Here is a 14,591-nt window from a genome sequence, read left to right on the forward strand (position 1 = left end):
CCCAGCCTCCACTGTAGGACAGAAGTTCTACTACACGTGCGGGAGGCTGTGTAGTACTGGGCTGTGATCACTCCTGCTCCAGCTTGCTCACAGGGCAAAGGTTCCATAACAGGAGGAGCAAGATGAGAAGACCACGGGCTACTATCCCTGCCCACTTACCCTCTTCTAGAGCAGATGTGTCACTCTGGGAGAAGTGGGCCACCATCCTCCCCTCCCCCCAGCTCAGGTATAGTAGTGCAGAGGTCCCCTTAGAACTTAGACCTGTGCCTGCCACACAGGGTGTGTTTAATATCTGTTCCGTATTATTGTGAAAGACAATTTGGCAGAGCACGCAAATCTTTGGTTACAATCTTTTTCTCCACAAAGTCTAGCTGTTGCTCCATTTTCTTCTGAAAGCTGATGTTGCAGAGAAGCCTGAAACCAAACTGGTGTTGTTGCCTTATAGCAGAGTGGTTAAGAGCTCTGGTCAGACTGCCTCGGTTTGTGTCCTGGCTCTTCAACTTACCCTGGATGTGCGACCTTGGGCAAGTTACTCGACCTCTCTAATCCTTACTGTCGTCATCTGTAAAGTGGGGCAGCTCCTAGACCTCCCTGTCGTGGACCCGTTGGATTTGTTAGCCAAACCATCCTTCCTCTCTTTTATTTGTCTATTTTTTCTCACTCTAACCTGTTAGTTCTGGGACTTCTAATCAGAGTGCCCTCAGCCCCTGGCCAAGTATCTTCCTCCCTCCTCTTGGCCACCGTGGTGGATCCAAGGGCAAGCACAGAACATAAAGACAACCGGTGTCCTTCTGTGGTGAAACCAGAAGAGGGACCCTGCCTTTCTTCTGGGGTAACTGAGCTGGGACAACGTGAGCCCGGAGCTGCGTGTGCCGCTCTGGGGGAAGCCTGCCTGCTCCCACGCGGAATGAGAGAGCTGAGGCAGCTGGAGAGCACAGGGGTCCTGACAAGATCGTCCGAGTTTCTGAACCCAGTCCCCTTAAAGGCCAGCACCGCCACTTTCCTGGAACGCTATGAGGGTTAAACGAGAGCGTTCACGGAAAGCACCAAGTGGCGTGTGGAACTCAAGGTAAGCCCTCAATTAATGATGACTTGTTTTCTCCTGCCGTAATGATCGCAGGGTTTTTTCCCCCTTGTTAAAAGTTGTCGCCAAATGTGTCTGTGTGTAGGTAGTTCATTTTCCCTGAAGTGTGGCAAGTTCTTGCAGTCTGCAGATACAGATCTTCCTCAAGCTTAGGAAGCCCTTTTTCTCAAAGATCTTTCATCGCATGTCTTGGCTGGGAACAGCGAGTACCTGGGTGCTGGTGTTCCCTCTCTGTTCTCCGTGTCCATCGACCGTCTCTCTCGTCGTTCTCTCCTCCACCTGTGCCTGATGAGTTCCTGGGGGCGTGCACGTGGGTGACAGTGTGAATCCCAATAGCGCTTGACTCCTTCCTTGTTCTACCCCCAACCCTCCTGGGCCACAGAAGGCCTGGGAGGACGAAGCCCCTGGCTGCCATGAGGCAGCCCCTTTATCCGGAGGGGTCCCGGGGGGATGGGCTTCGGCCATTTCCCGGGCCAGGGCCTCTGTCTTTCTAGCAGCAGTGCTGGCAGGTACCTGCCATACACGACTTCTCAGTGACAGACTTCAGGCAGAGTCGGGGGAAGAGCGGCAGCTCTGCAGGATCCCACAGACCACTGCTGCACAGGCCTAGCCTGGGCGCTCAGAGGAAATGCAGAATCTCAGGCCCCATTCAGGACCCACTGCATCACAAGGAGCGTTTCTCACAACATCCCCAGGCGATTTGTGTGCCCGTTAACCTTTGAGAAGCTCTGCTCCAGAGCACAGGCCACTTTAACCCTTTTGTTCATAATCCTTTTTTTTTTTTTTTTTGGGTCTACTCACAAAGTCATTCTTTACAGCAAAAACCTTCCCAGACTTTATCACCAGACCAGATCATGTCATGTCCTCTTTATTGCTTACTTCAGCTTCATGTGAATTTTCCCTTAATGTAATGTTATTATCATAAAGTGGGGGCTCCATTGCCAGAGACTAGGAGTCTTACATGCACAGTCCACACTTCACTGAAACTTTAACTTTACTAGGTCAGATTCCTGCTGTGTCCTTGGCTCGCCTCACCTTTTGGAGAATTATGAAACTTTCCACATTTCTGCCAGATGCTTCTTCCTGTTTTGTTCTCAATTTGGGCTGTTTGTTTCTATTTGCTTGATGTCTGTATGCAAAAAACAATCAAAAAACATTTGTGGTTCATGTAAACACAGAGCACAATTCAAATTTGTTCCATATGAGATTCTCTAAAGAAGAATTCTTATGTCTGTAGTTGGTGAGAATATTTTTGCTTTAAACTTAAGGTTGAATGATCATTTCTTTTAGCATATTTATTTAATGTATTTTGGGGTGAAAAGTCATTATGTCATTAAAAAGGAGTCTTTGTTCAAAATGTGGAAGGTTTTTCAAGAGCTGCTTTAACAAACGTTGCTAGCTGAAAGGTCATCCTGTAAGATAGTTATGTTCTTGGCAAAAATTTAAAAGCATTAGCACATCAAGAGTTGGCGAAGGAATGGGGAACTGGGAATTCTCTTCTGCTGGAGGGAATGTATATTAGTACAGTCATTTTGGAAAGTAATATTGAAAATGTACCATATCCAGAAATTTTACTTCTTTATACTCAAAGAGAAAGTCTTATAAATGTGAGCAAAGAGGCATTTACCAGGATGTACTAGTATTTCTTAAAGCACTGTTGGTGTGTGGGCTTGGTTAAATTGCAGATTCCTCAGCCCTATACTGTACCTACTAAAAATCAGAATTTCTAGGAATTGAGGCCCAGGAATCTGCATCTTTAGCAAGGTGTTGTTCCCTTCCAAATTTGAAAAACATTGCTGTTTTCCTAATGTTGTTCTAATTTTATTTATTTTATTGCTTAATTATGCTAACTGTTTTGAAAATAAGTGGTGTTATATGGTCCACAGAAAAGTGAGAAAGGAAGCAACTAATATCTGTAATGCTCGCCTTACTCCAAAGATTCTTTGAAATTTGAAGATAATCTTTTCTTTGTATGTTTATTTGTGTTTGGTTTTTAAACTTGCTATGGAAAATTTCAAATATATACACAAAGAGAATAATGCATCAAGCCCCCATGTGCCCATCCTACAGCATCAACAACTGTCTGCTCAAGGGCAATCTTCTTTCATTTATATCCCCCACCCACTTAACCCTCAACCTCTTTCCCGCCCCCAGCCTCCCAGATTAGCTTGAAGGCCATCTCTCATAGCGTATCATTTTATCTGTAAATATTTTGATAATGTATCTCTAAAAGATAAGGGCTCAAAGATATAATCACACCATCTTTACACTTAAACCAGATTAACAATAATTTGTTTATATCAGCGTTTATCCAGTTAGTGTTGATAGCAATCCAGTCAGTGTTCCCATTTCTCTGATTGTCTCATATTTTTATACTTATCTGTTTGACTCAAGTTTAAAATAAAGTTCATATACTTCAATTGATTGATATATTTTTTATGTCTTTTCTCATCTGTTGGTTTTCCCTCCAGTGTTTTTTTCCTTATAATTTATTTGTTGAAGAAAGAAGATCCCATAGTGTTTCCCACCATCTAGATGTTGTCAATTACATTCCCTGTTGTTTCATTGATAAGTTTCTCTGTCCTTACATTTCTTGTAAATTGGCAAAGAGCTAGGGGGTTGATCAGGTTCAGGTTTGATTTTTTTGGCCAGTGCGTTGTGTACTTCAATTATGAGGCATATGTCTGGTTGTCACTCTGGTTAGCAGCTATTGATGATTGTTGCTTAGATCTGTTGATTTATTAGTGGTTGCAAAATGGTGATATTCTAATTCTATCCAGCCTTCTTCATGTATTAGTAGGAATACTTCTATTAAAAGAATATTCTTTTCATCAACTATTTGTTTAACCTGAGGTATAGTTCATACAGGATAAGTACTACTTGATCTTTTCCTTTACTAGTTTTCAAAATAATGGTTGGTTCTTTAGTATTCTCCAAAGGTGATCATTTTTTAGATATCAAGATATAATGCGGGGAGGTAGGGAGGTGGGAAGGGGGGCAAAAAAAAAAGATATAATGCACATGCTATAAAATTCACCCTTTTGAAGTATATGATTCACTAGTTTCTTGTATACTCACAAAGCCGTGCTACCATCACCACTAGTTGATCATTTTTATTTACTTATTTTTAAATTTTTATTATAGTTTTAAAATATTTATTTATTTAGGCTGCTCCAGGTCTTAGTTGTGGCACGCGTGAGGGATCTTTAGTTGCAGCCTGCATGCGGGATCTAGTTCCCCAACCAGGGATCAAACCTGGGCCCTCTGCACTGGGAGCGCAGAGTCTTATCCACTGTGCCACCAGGGAAGTCCCTAGTTGATCATTTTTAAAAGCCTCATTATAAACTCAGGAGCATACTTAATGTGTTTTGATCCATAGCAATTATTCTTTTAACATTCAAATTTTTTTCATCCTTAGCCAACTGGAGCCTCTTTAAACTGGCTCCTGAGACCTTTTGACACTTTTTCTTTTCTTTCTTTCTTTCTGTTATGAGGAGATATTCCTGGTTCATCTTGTACTTTTCTGCTCCAGCCCAGGAATCACAGGAACCCTGATTCCTTTAGTGGAAAATTGTGTATAGAGGTCCCAATCTGGGTGCCTGGGGTGCTCATTATTACTGGTTATTCTAGACCTCATATATTGATTTTCACCTCTTTAGTGGAGCTAATTTGTTTGCTGTGTCCTGTGATTTATAATCCATGAGGTAGAATTCAGCTATTGGTGATTTTCAGGAATTAAACAATGTCTTATTCAACTGATGATTCGTGTGAAAAGTACTGTTCAAAAACCACCTAATTGTCAGTCATTGTTTATTTTAAAATTATTTCCCTTGGGGAGTGTGTGTGGTTTAAAGACTCAGAGTAAAAATTCTTACTTGGCATTAATTATAGTCAGCTGAATTCCAACATGATGCAACTTGCTCATGTTAAGATAAGTATCAAGTACCAGATAAATGGTAAATTTTTATAGGGCATGCTTAGTTCAATAAAACTATGGTCTCTCTAGGGGAAAGTAAATATTTTTTTAACCTTTGGGATATAATGTAATGAATTACCACAACTTTATTCAAGAAGGTCTATATTTCTCATAAGCTAATAATTTATTGTTTCTTATTTGGATTTCCATCAGTCAGTGATGAGGAATGAAAAGCAACAGCTTCTTTTATTCTTTTTTTAACAGCTTCTTTTCTGAATAATCTTTTTCTGGAAAGATGATTGAAAGGTCTTGTATTATTCCTGGCTCAAGGACCTATAAACATGTCAGGGATTTTTAGTTAAGTTATTAAAACACTGTCAAAACCTTGAGTAGTTGCTTTTAACTATCTAATATACATTATCAGCTCTGAAGGAACAAATAAATTTTAGCACATAGCCAAAATCCCTTTGACTGCTTTGAAACCATCTATTTTGTATTCACAGCATATGCCTTTGAAATGTTCTGCTCTCAATCTCCCTAAATAAAATTTCACTTTATTGTGTGTTTATTTAGGTGACAAAATGAAAGCACTTAAGAATGCTTGTATTCAGCCATACACAGCCTCCTTATTCTGAGTTCCCCAAGGGCAAGCACCACATCTTTTTACTCCCTGTGCCCAGAATTTTCTAGGTCCCTAATACTAAAACAAGGAAGAAAAGTATCAATTCAAGAGAGGCTGCAGTAGGTCCTTTAAGTGCAAGGTGTCAGGTGCTTAACCACTTAGTGCTTGATTACCAAATGCTTTCAGTGATTTTAGGTGTCTTCAAGGTCCTACTGTGAATATTTTCACAACCTATATTGTGTTTTATTACATCGAACAATTCCTGATCTCTGCTGTTCACACTTCCTTTGAGCCTTCACTTTTATCACACGAGAATTTTATATTAAATGTAATTCCAGTAAAATGATTTTTATCATACTGTTTTTTACAGCCTTCCATAAATGGATTTGAAGTACAAATTATTTTCCCTTTTTTAAAAACGCAAAAAAAAAGTATAGCTGACCTCATCTGTACAGTCATCTATAGAATAATCTTTGTTGGACTCCAGTAATGGTTTATTTAATATAATTAGTAGAACTAGGCCATCCTTTCCTTTTTTCCCGTCAAAGTTAAGTCTCTTTATGGATGAAAAGTAATGGCAAGAGGCTCTTTAAAAGTATCGATACCTAAACTACTTCTGGTTTTGTAAATTGAGCAAACATCTTTTTCGTTTATGTTCCTTGACACTTTTTTCTTAAGTGCTGGTGGACTTAGAAGTATTTGATGGTAATTATGGAAGAACTAACAAGAATGCTGACATTAGGTTGTGTTCATGTTGCTTACAGTTACATGGTTGATGAGACCCCGTTCTTGACATGCCATAGCATTCAAAGGAGGCCCTTAGAAAGTACTTAAACGCTGGTTATCAATATTTTGAAATCACATTAGTGTAGGTATACAAGCTATTTCTCACTTTTTTTTTACTTGAAAAAAACATTAGTTTTATTTACCTTTCTGTGAATAGTCTATATCACAGCCCAGTGGAATTTTCTATAAATGATGAAGACATGTCAGTTATCATTTAATTGCTTGAAAAAAATCAAGGTTAAAGCCTTGAGAGGAAATTTACCATCAAGTACATTCTCAGAGATTACTTCTTTTTTACTACATTTTAAATTTTATTTATTTCTTTATTTTTGGCTGCATTGGGTCTTCGTTGCTGCGCGTGGGCATTCTTTAGTTGCGGCGAGCGGGGGCTACTCTTCGTTGTGGTGCGCGGGCTTCTCATTGCGGTGGCTTCTCTTGTTGTGGAGCACGGGCTCTAGGCGCGTGGGCTTCAGTAGTTGTGGCTCGCGGGCTTTAGAGCGCAGGCTCAGTAGTGGTGGCGCACGGGCCTAGTTGCTCCGCGGCATGTGGGATCTTCCCGGACCAGGGCTCAAACCCGTGTCCCCTGCATTGGCAGGCGGATTTTTAACCACTGCGCCACCAGGGAAGTCCCTCAGAGATTATCTTACTGTACCTTTGCTATTCCTTTTTGAAAGCAATTTTATAATTGTAAGAGGTCTGAGGGAAAGGACAACTTGCATTCTGGTAGTTTTAAAAAGTTATGACAGGAAAATAAAATACAAGGCCTCTGTATTTGAAGAGATTTCACACCAGTATGCTATTTGCCTTATAACTTTTGTTTTATTTACTGTTTAGAAGTATACTTAGTGGACTTCCCTGGCGGTCCAGTGGTTAAGACTCCGAGCTTCCAATGCAGGGGGTGTGGGTTTGATCCCTGATCGGGGAACTAAGATCCCACATGCCGCGCAGTGCGGCCAAAGAATTAAAAAAAAAAAATCAAAAAAATCTTTATCTAACATTTAGTGAATTGAACGAAGAAATAAAGCATATCAGATTCGGATTAATGTAAAAGCTACATCATTTAGCGTTTAACTAGTAAGTCTTAAACATAATTTGGGTTCCAAGTTCAGTATGGAAAGAGTATAAAAATTTCAGTAACGAAAATGCAAAATACACATTTTTGGAGTTGATAAATGTTTTATTTACTCAAATACATATTTTTCTTTCTCTCCTAATTCTTTTTAAACTTTGAAAGACTTAAGTAGTTTGTAAAAAACACCCAAATCCCAATTCTGCTCCTCTCTCTGTATTTTTTAAAGAATCTGAAAAATTCATTATTTATGAAACAATCACACGACATATTTCATAGACTCCCCAACTTTGAAACACGGATAGAGAGAAAATATACATTAAAAATTCATGTTCATTGCAATGTGCGAAACCAGTTTCAAAACGTAACCCTTATTTTTTCCGCCATAAACTAATAAAATCAATTAGATTCTCTGATTGAACGCTTATTTAGAAAAAAAATTAAACGGTTTGGTAGGTGCTCTAGGATAACCCTTCTCCCCCTCCTTTTGCCCACGCACCCATTTAGACTGGCAAGCCTATTTTCATTTTATTTCAAAGATTTTTTTTTTTTTTTAAAGCGAAGGCAGGGGACGGCGGGGGTTGCTACATTTATCTTCTTCTCCAGCCATGGGGATGAAGAAAACACATTTACTGCGGGCGGGGGTCTGAGGGCCTGCAAACAACTCGAGCAGGCGCTTCGGCCAGGACCGGCGCGGAGAGGCGGTAGGTCTCCGGGGAGGGCCCGGGGGGCGGCCGCGGCCCACAGGAGATGGTGGGGGGCGGCCGGGCCGGGTGCGGGCCGCCTGCCTCTCCGTGGGGTCGGCGGACCACGGCCCCGCGCGGGCTTTACGGCCGAGGCGGCGGCAGCGGCGCGTGTGTAGCGGCGGCGGCGGGCGGGAGCGCGGAGGAGGTGGAAAGAAGGGGGGCGCTGTCACGGAGACTTCGGCCGCCGGAGACCCCGCCGCAGCGAGGCCACTGGGCTCCCCGGTCGCAGGGCGTGAGCGCGCCAACCGGGACACCAGGGAGACACACCGGGCGAAGGAGGGGGCCTATGTACCCTTCCGCATTTTCCTGGGTCTCTCTCCCGGGCGGTGACGTGACGTGCTGACGGCGGGCCCGTGCCGGGGAGCTGGGCCGCTTTTTGTCAGCTCGGAGCTCGGCCCCTCCTCCCTCCCTCCGCCCGCCCCACCAGCCGGAGCCCGGCCCAGTGCTCCAGAGAAAGGCCGGCCTGCAGCACCCGCCACCGTCGCCGACCGCCCGCACGCCCGTCCGGTGAGTTCCGGGCGCCGGCGCGGCCGCGGGGCCTAGCACGCGCGCAGGGGCCTGGTCCCGGCCTGGTCGGCGGCCCGCGTGGCGCCCTTCCGCGCTAGGCCGGGCGGTGTGGCGCGCGGCGCCGAGCAGGCCCCAAGGAGGCCGCAGTTAGGCCCGGGGAGGAGCCCGGCTGCCCCGAGCGGCGGCGAAGCTGCGCTCCGCAAACGGGCGGGGGTTGGGGGAGGGTCGGCCGGTGGCCCGGGACGCGGCCGATGGGCCCCGGGTCGGTGCCGCGTCCGGCCCGGGGCACTGCGCGGGGGCGAGGCCTGGCAAGGAGGCGAAGGCTGCAGGCGTGAGGTGAAGGCCGCAGGCCGGCCGGGCCGATTTTCGCTATGTAAATATCGGTGAGGGGGGGAGGGATGGGGGACAAGATGGCGGCGGCTCGGCGCCTGCTGCAGGGGACGATTGAGGGGGTTGCTGGGAGGGGGAGCCGCCATCTTGAAGGCGGCGTCTGAAGAGAAAATTCCGCTACAGCCCGTAAGGGGGGGTCGGAGAGCGGGCGGCGGCGGTGGCGGCGGCTCCGGTGACGGGTCCCGGAGGCCCGGCACGGCAGCGTGTGCGCGCGGAGGGGGCGTGCTCGCTCCCCACAGCGGCCATTGCCCTCGCCGCCATGATGTGCGCTCGGGCTCTAGGCGCTCGGCGGCAGCGCCACCTTCCTGCCCTGCCTACCGCAGCCCCCGTGACTAGCTGCTGCTTCCGCTGCATTTTAGCCGAGCTGCCGCAGGCGGTCTTCGTCGGCGCCCAGGCGCTGGGGCCATCTCGTTCCTCAGCGTCCCCGGCCCCGCGCCTTTCCCCCGCCCTTGTACAGGTCACTTGAGGGTCCGCCCAGGCATGTGGACTCACCACGGCAAGTGGGACCCCAAGACATTTTATTTTTACCCCAGTGAAGTCACACGTGAATTAGAGTGCCTTAGATGCGGTTGTTTTCTAACAGTCACTGCCTTTTCGAGTAAAGAAAGAAAGGAATAAAATTTTTTAAAAAAATTGATAGGAAAGAAGTTCTCAGTCTTTCATGTAGTAAGGGGAAAAGTGCAAATTGCACAGCACGGAAACGGAGAAATAAAAATTTTACGGAGTCGTTTGAATTTCATTAATTTGGAAACAACTTTCTAGAAAAGGTGCATTTAAGCTATTAGCGATCTGTTGGTAGTATTTACTTTTTTTCAGGAGTAAGAGAAGGGCAGAAGGTTTTATTTTCTTATTGAAGGACAACGTAATGTGATGCAGTATTTATTGCTCCTGTACCTGGTATGGTATTTAGTTTCTCTGTTTGATTTGAAAAATTCTAAGGTGGAATTCCACTCCTTAAAGTAGTTTTGATTGCATACTACACTACTGTGAACTCGGTGCTAGGTGCTCTGAAAGATTCAAAAGGTTCTTTTAATGCAGACGGTGGCTCCAAGAAGTTCGTTGTTCAGAGGCAGATGAGATGAGGTGAAATGCACTGAAGTGCTGCCGGGAAGGTACAGCCAATTATTGGGGTTTCAGAGGAAAACGAGGTTAGGTGACATTTCTAGAAGGTTACTGAAGGATGGGTAGGACTTTGTTAGACTGAGGTGGGGGTGGGGAAAGGGCATTTCAAGGGTGAAGCTTCTTCAGAAAACAGCAAGTATGTGTAATTTGGCTGGAGTAGACGGTGTAGGTAGGGGAGTGGTGGCTAAATAAGGTAGATGGAGCTTGCTTTCCAGGTGGAGGGGCTTATACTCAATGGGGGAGGCCAGGGAGCCCTCAAGTAGTAGAGTGATGACGCACCTGAGCCCGGCTTTATAGTCACTTAGCCCTTCCATTGGCCTAGGAAGTTTCGAAGTTGAGAAATAGAGTAACAACCAGTGTTTCACTGCAGGAATGATTATCAAGAATGTTCAGAAGTTCAGATAATTTTGCTACTTTTTCAACAATTCATCTGTGGTAGGCAGCTGCTCCTTTTTTCTGTCCTAATTTCTCACTCCAAGTAACTTTTTGCTCAAGAGTTATTATAATCTCTGTAGTAAACAAATGGGGAGGGGTTTCTAGCTTTTCATTTACCGTGGTTGAAAATTACAGGACCAGTGCTGTGGGTTACTTTACGAAACTGAGGAATGAACCTGTAAGTATCCCCATGGTAATTTTTAAACAAGTCACAGTTTTGAAAAGTAGAAGAGCGATGATTAAAAAGGCAGCAGCCTTCAGGTGGTCTTTTTGGAATCCCTGTTCTTCCATCTGGTAAGAGGAGCCACTTTTTTGATTAAGAGGGTAATAACTAAGGCTGTTTGCTAAGCTAAGCCTTCTCATGTTTTGATTAATATTTGAACTATTCTCGATGCACATTTTGGGAATGTGTTTCCTAGAATTTTGATACGTAAATTTATAGGTAGCATAAGTATTCACCAGAAAGTTGTTTCAGTTTTTCCATTTTTCCTAAACTGCGACAGGTCAGAACAGTGATTGCTCCATGAGAGGAAGGGAAGGAACTGAATATTCTCATGTTTATCTTAGAGGGCTATGGTTTAGAAAAGTTTGAGACACAGTGCGTTCTAGGAGGCTGACTAGAAGCAAGTTGCTAAAGCAGTCTGTGGTCGTTGAGATGGTAAAGGTAAACATAAACTTGAAAGAACCAGTTGCTTTATATCTTGACAGCTGGGAAAGACATAGAATTCTGAAAGAGAATCATATTGCTGCACACGCAGTGCAGCAGCAGTACATGTTCCAGTACAGCAAGAGTGGATGATTAAGATTAAGAGCTGGACTTCAGTCATATAGTTAAGACAGGAGTGTAAGGTTTGGAAGGATTTCTGTCGGAAACAGTTAAAGTGCTTTTTGCCTGAAAGGGTGGTCTGGAAAACTGGTGGAACAACAACTATCTTGGATAAATGAGGTGTTGGTTTTTAATTTGTGTATCTTTCAGATAGATGCAAGTTTCCTTTTTTAAAAGCATGCTCACAATGCATTGAAGAAAAACTTTTTTCCACATTGCTTTTTGTAAATGCTTTGTCTCTCAACCTACCTGGACTTGTATCGCCACTTATGACCTTGTTTGTACTATTTGTGTTTATGCACACTGGCAGTTCCAGAGTTTTTCTTTTTTACTCTTAAACTCCTCAACCTGTCCTTGAAACCCCTCAGCCTCAGCAGAGATTACCTAATCTTTTACTTAAGCCAGAAAGATAGACAGCCATCTGATCTAAGCAATTGAATTTTCTTCCTTCCACTTCATATTCTTCCTTTGTCTCTCCCTAGGCTGTCCTCCTGTTCTTCACTTGTGGCAAGAATTGGCCTCCTTCAGGCCCAGATGCTCTGCCTGTGGGATCCACTGGTCCCAAAGGATGGAGCTCTGTCAGTGTGATTCTGCCACTTGCATCATTGCCCTCTAACTCTGCTGATGCCTTTCCCTCTCCTTATAAACATTCCTAGGTTTGCTCATCTTACAAAAACCTCAGCTGTCTTATCTCTCCTTTCACCAGCATTTTCATTTCTTTGCATTCCACTATTCCTAGATCCACTGTTTCCCAAATTGGGAAACTTCTACAGCATGTCAGTCAGCAGGTGTGTTATATAAAAGTGTTCTTTGTTTCAGAAACTCTATACCTTCTCTGCCTTCTGTTATGGGATTTTCCTCAAGGTCAGTTGTCTACCCTGTTCTCTTGAATCTTCTTGCGTGGTTTTGGTGCCCTTTACCATGCCCATCCTCTAGTTTCTCTAGCATTGCCTACTGACCACCTCCTTTCAGGTGTCTTACTGTCTCAACATGGCTGAAACCAAATTTATCTGGAACATAGTAGATGCCCAGTACTATTTATTGGGAAAAAAACTTTTTTTTAAACGCAGAGCCCCTAAAACAACTCCTGCTTCTAGCTTTCTTTCTGTTTATGGCACCATCATTTTTCCAGGCTCATTCTTCTGTGTCATATAGCAATGAATAGGTATGTTTTAATTTAGCATTTAACCTTTTATATTTTAGATCTGTATTTATATTTTTGTTATCTTTTCTAAACTCTGGATGTAGAGACAGGTTCTCATTTATCCTTGTCCCAGAGCATTACCTGGTACATGGTAATGACAGTTACCTAAAAGCAATTCTCTCAATTTTGGGGTGCAGAGAATTTTGTGTAGTTGAATCGTTTTCAACTATTCAAGCATCTGTCTAGTCACTGTATCCTTTGAGCAAGGGGTGTGCGCAGTAAGGCGTATGCCACATAAGCTGAGTAGCCCCCGCCCGCAGCACTTAAGCTTGGGGTTAGTATGGCCAGTGTATACTTAGTCCTGTCAAATTAGTTTTCCAAAGAAATTTTTATAAAATCCAGGAATCTTGTAACTATATTTTACTCAAAGGGAGGTAACATTTTAAGGAAGCTACGTGGCCTTGAAGAATACAGCCATTAGGATTGAAAAAATATTTAAAATTTTAAAATTATGAAATATTTCAGAATTACTGAAAGGCAGGTATCGCCTAGATTTAACAGATCTTAATATTTTATTACATATTTGCTTCATAACTTTTTGTGTGTTTAAAGAAAGAAAACCTCACAGATTGAAGAGTGCCTCCCTATCCCATTCCTGTCTTTTCTTTGCCAGAAATAACCACTGTCCTAATATGTATGTACCACAAACAATGTCAAGTACTGCTTTATGTGTTTTAACTTTACATAAATGGTATCATACTGTGTTTATCATTTTATATATATATTTTTTCACTTAGCAATGTGTTTTTGAGATTTATTTATGTTGTATGTAGATCTAGTTTAGCGGTTCTCAAGAGTGTGCTCCAGGAATTCCCAGGGATCCCTGAGATTCTTCCAGCCTCATTCTTTTGTACACTGCACAAGTACTGTACAGAGCCTCCACGAAACGTGATGTCATGATAGATTGAACACAGACGCAGTTATGGGAATCCAGCTGTCCTCTATTAAGCCTGTCCTTGAAGAGATTTGCAGACATGTAAAACAGTGCTACTCCTTTCACAATTTTTTGTTTTGAAAAATAGTTATTTAAAAATGTTCATGTTTATATACAGTGGGTTTATTTTTTATGAATACTTTTATGGTGTCTCAGATTTAATTTCTAATATAAACATCTCTAGATAGAACCCACATAAACAAAAACTCTTTGAGGTCCTCAGTTTTTGAGTGTAAAGAGGTCCTGAGTCCAAGAAGTTTGAAAACTACTGATCTGGTTCATTCATTTTACTTGTATTTTAATGTATAAATATACTGTGGTTTATTTATCTATTCTTAGGGAGGGGCCATTAGGTTGTTAGCAGTTTTCTGCAATCTCAAACAATGTTGTTGTGAGCATCCTTATATGGGGTTCTTCTCTCTTGGGATTATAGAAGTAGAGTTGCTACATTCAAGAGTCTGTGCATTTGTCAACTTTACTGGGAATTGCCAAATGTCAAATTGTGTTCCATTCGACACGCCCATCAGCTATGTATGAGCCTCTGTTTCTCCAGACCACTGCCAAAAGATTAGACTTTGCAGTTTTTTCCAATCTTTGAGGTATAAATGGTATCTCATTGCTGTTTTCATTTTGCATTTCTTAGATTACTCGTGTTGTTGAGCCTTTTTTTCCCACGTATTATTAGCCATTTGAGTTTTCTGTGACTTGCTTGTGCCTATCCTTGGTCCATTTTTTATTGGATTGTTGCCTTTTTCTCATTGGTTTATGGTTATTCTTTTTATATTCTGAATACTAATGGCTTGTAGTTTTATACACTGAAAATACCATTTCCTAGTCTGTGGCTTATTCTTTAGCTTTGTTTATGGAATATTTTTTTGTGTAGGACTTTTTAATGTGAAAGTAGTCAGTTTCCTCAGTTCTTTTTCATTTATGGTTTATGTTTTCTTGTA

General features: G+C 42.9%; 1 protein-coding gene across 6 annotated transcripts in view; it reads left to right on the forward strand.

Moving 5' to 3' along the window:
• The first annotated feature begins 256 nt into the window (after positions 1-256).
• Positions 257-14,591, forward strand: part of ZFX (zinc finger protein X-linked) — a 79,290-nt gene continuing 64,955 nt past the window's right edge. The window contains exon 1 of one of the 6 annotated variants that reach the window (XM_082447037.1): positions 257-1,069. The gene's annotated coding sequence lies outside the window, so the exon portion shown is untranslated. The other 5 variants (XM_082447044.1, XM_082447042.1, XM_082447036.1 and 2 more) reach the window with 5 other exon arrangements.

The sequence above is a fragment of the Balaenoptera physalus genome (assembly GCF_965194825.1).
Source record: "Balaenoptera physalus genome assembly, chromosome: X".
Lineage (NCBI taxonomy): Eukaryota > Metazoa > Chordata > Mammalia > Artiodactyla > Balaenopteridae > Balaenoptera > Balaenoptera physalus.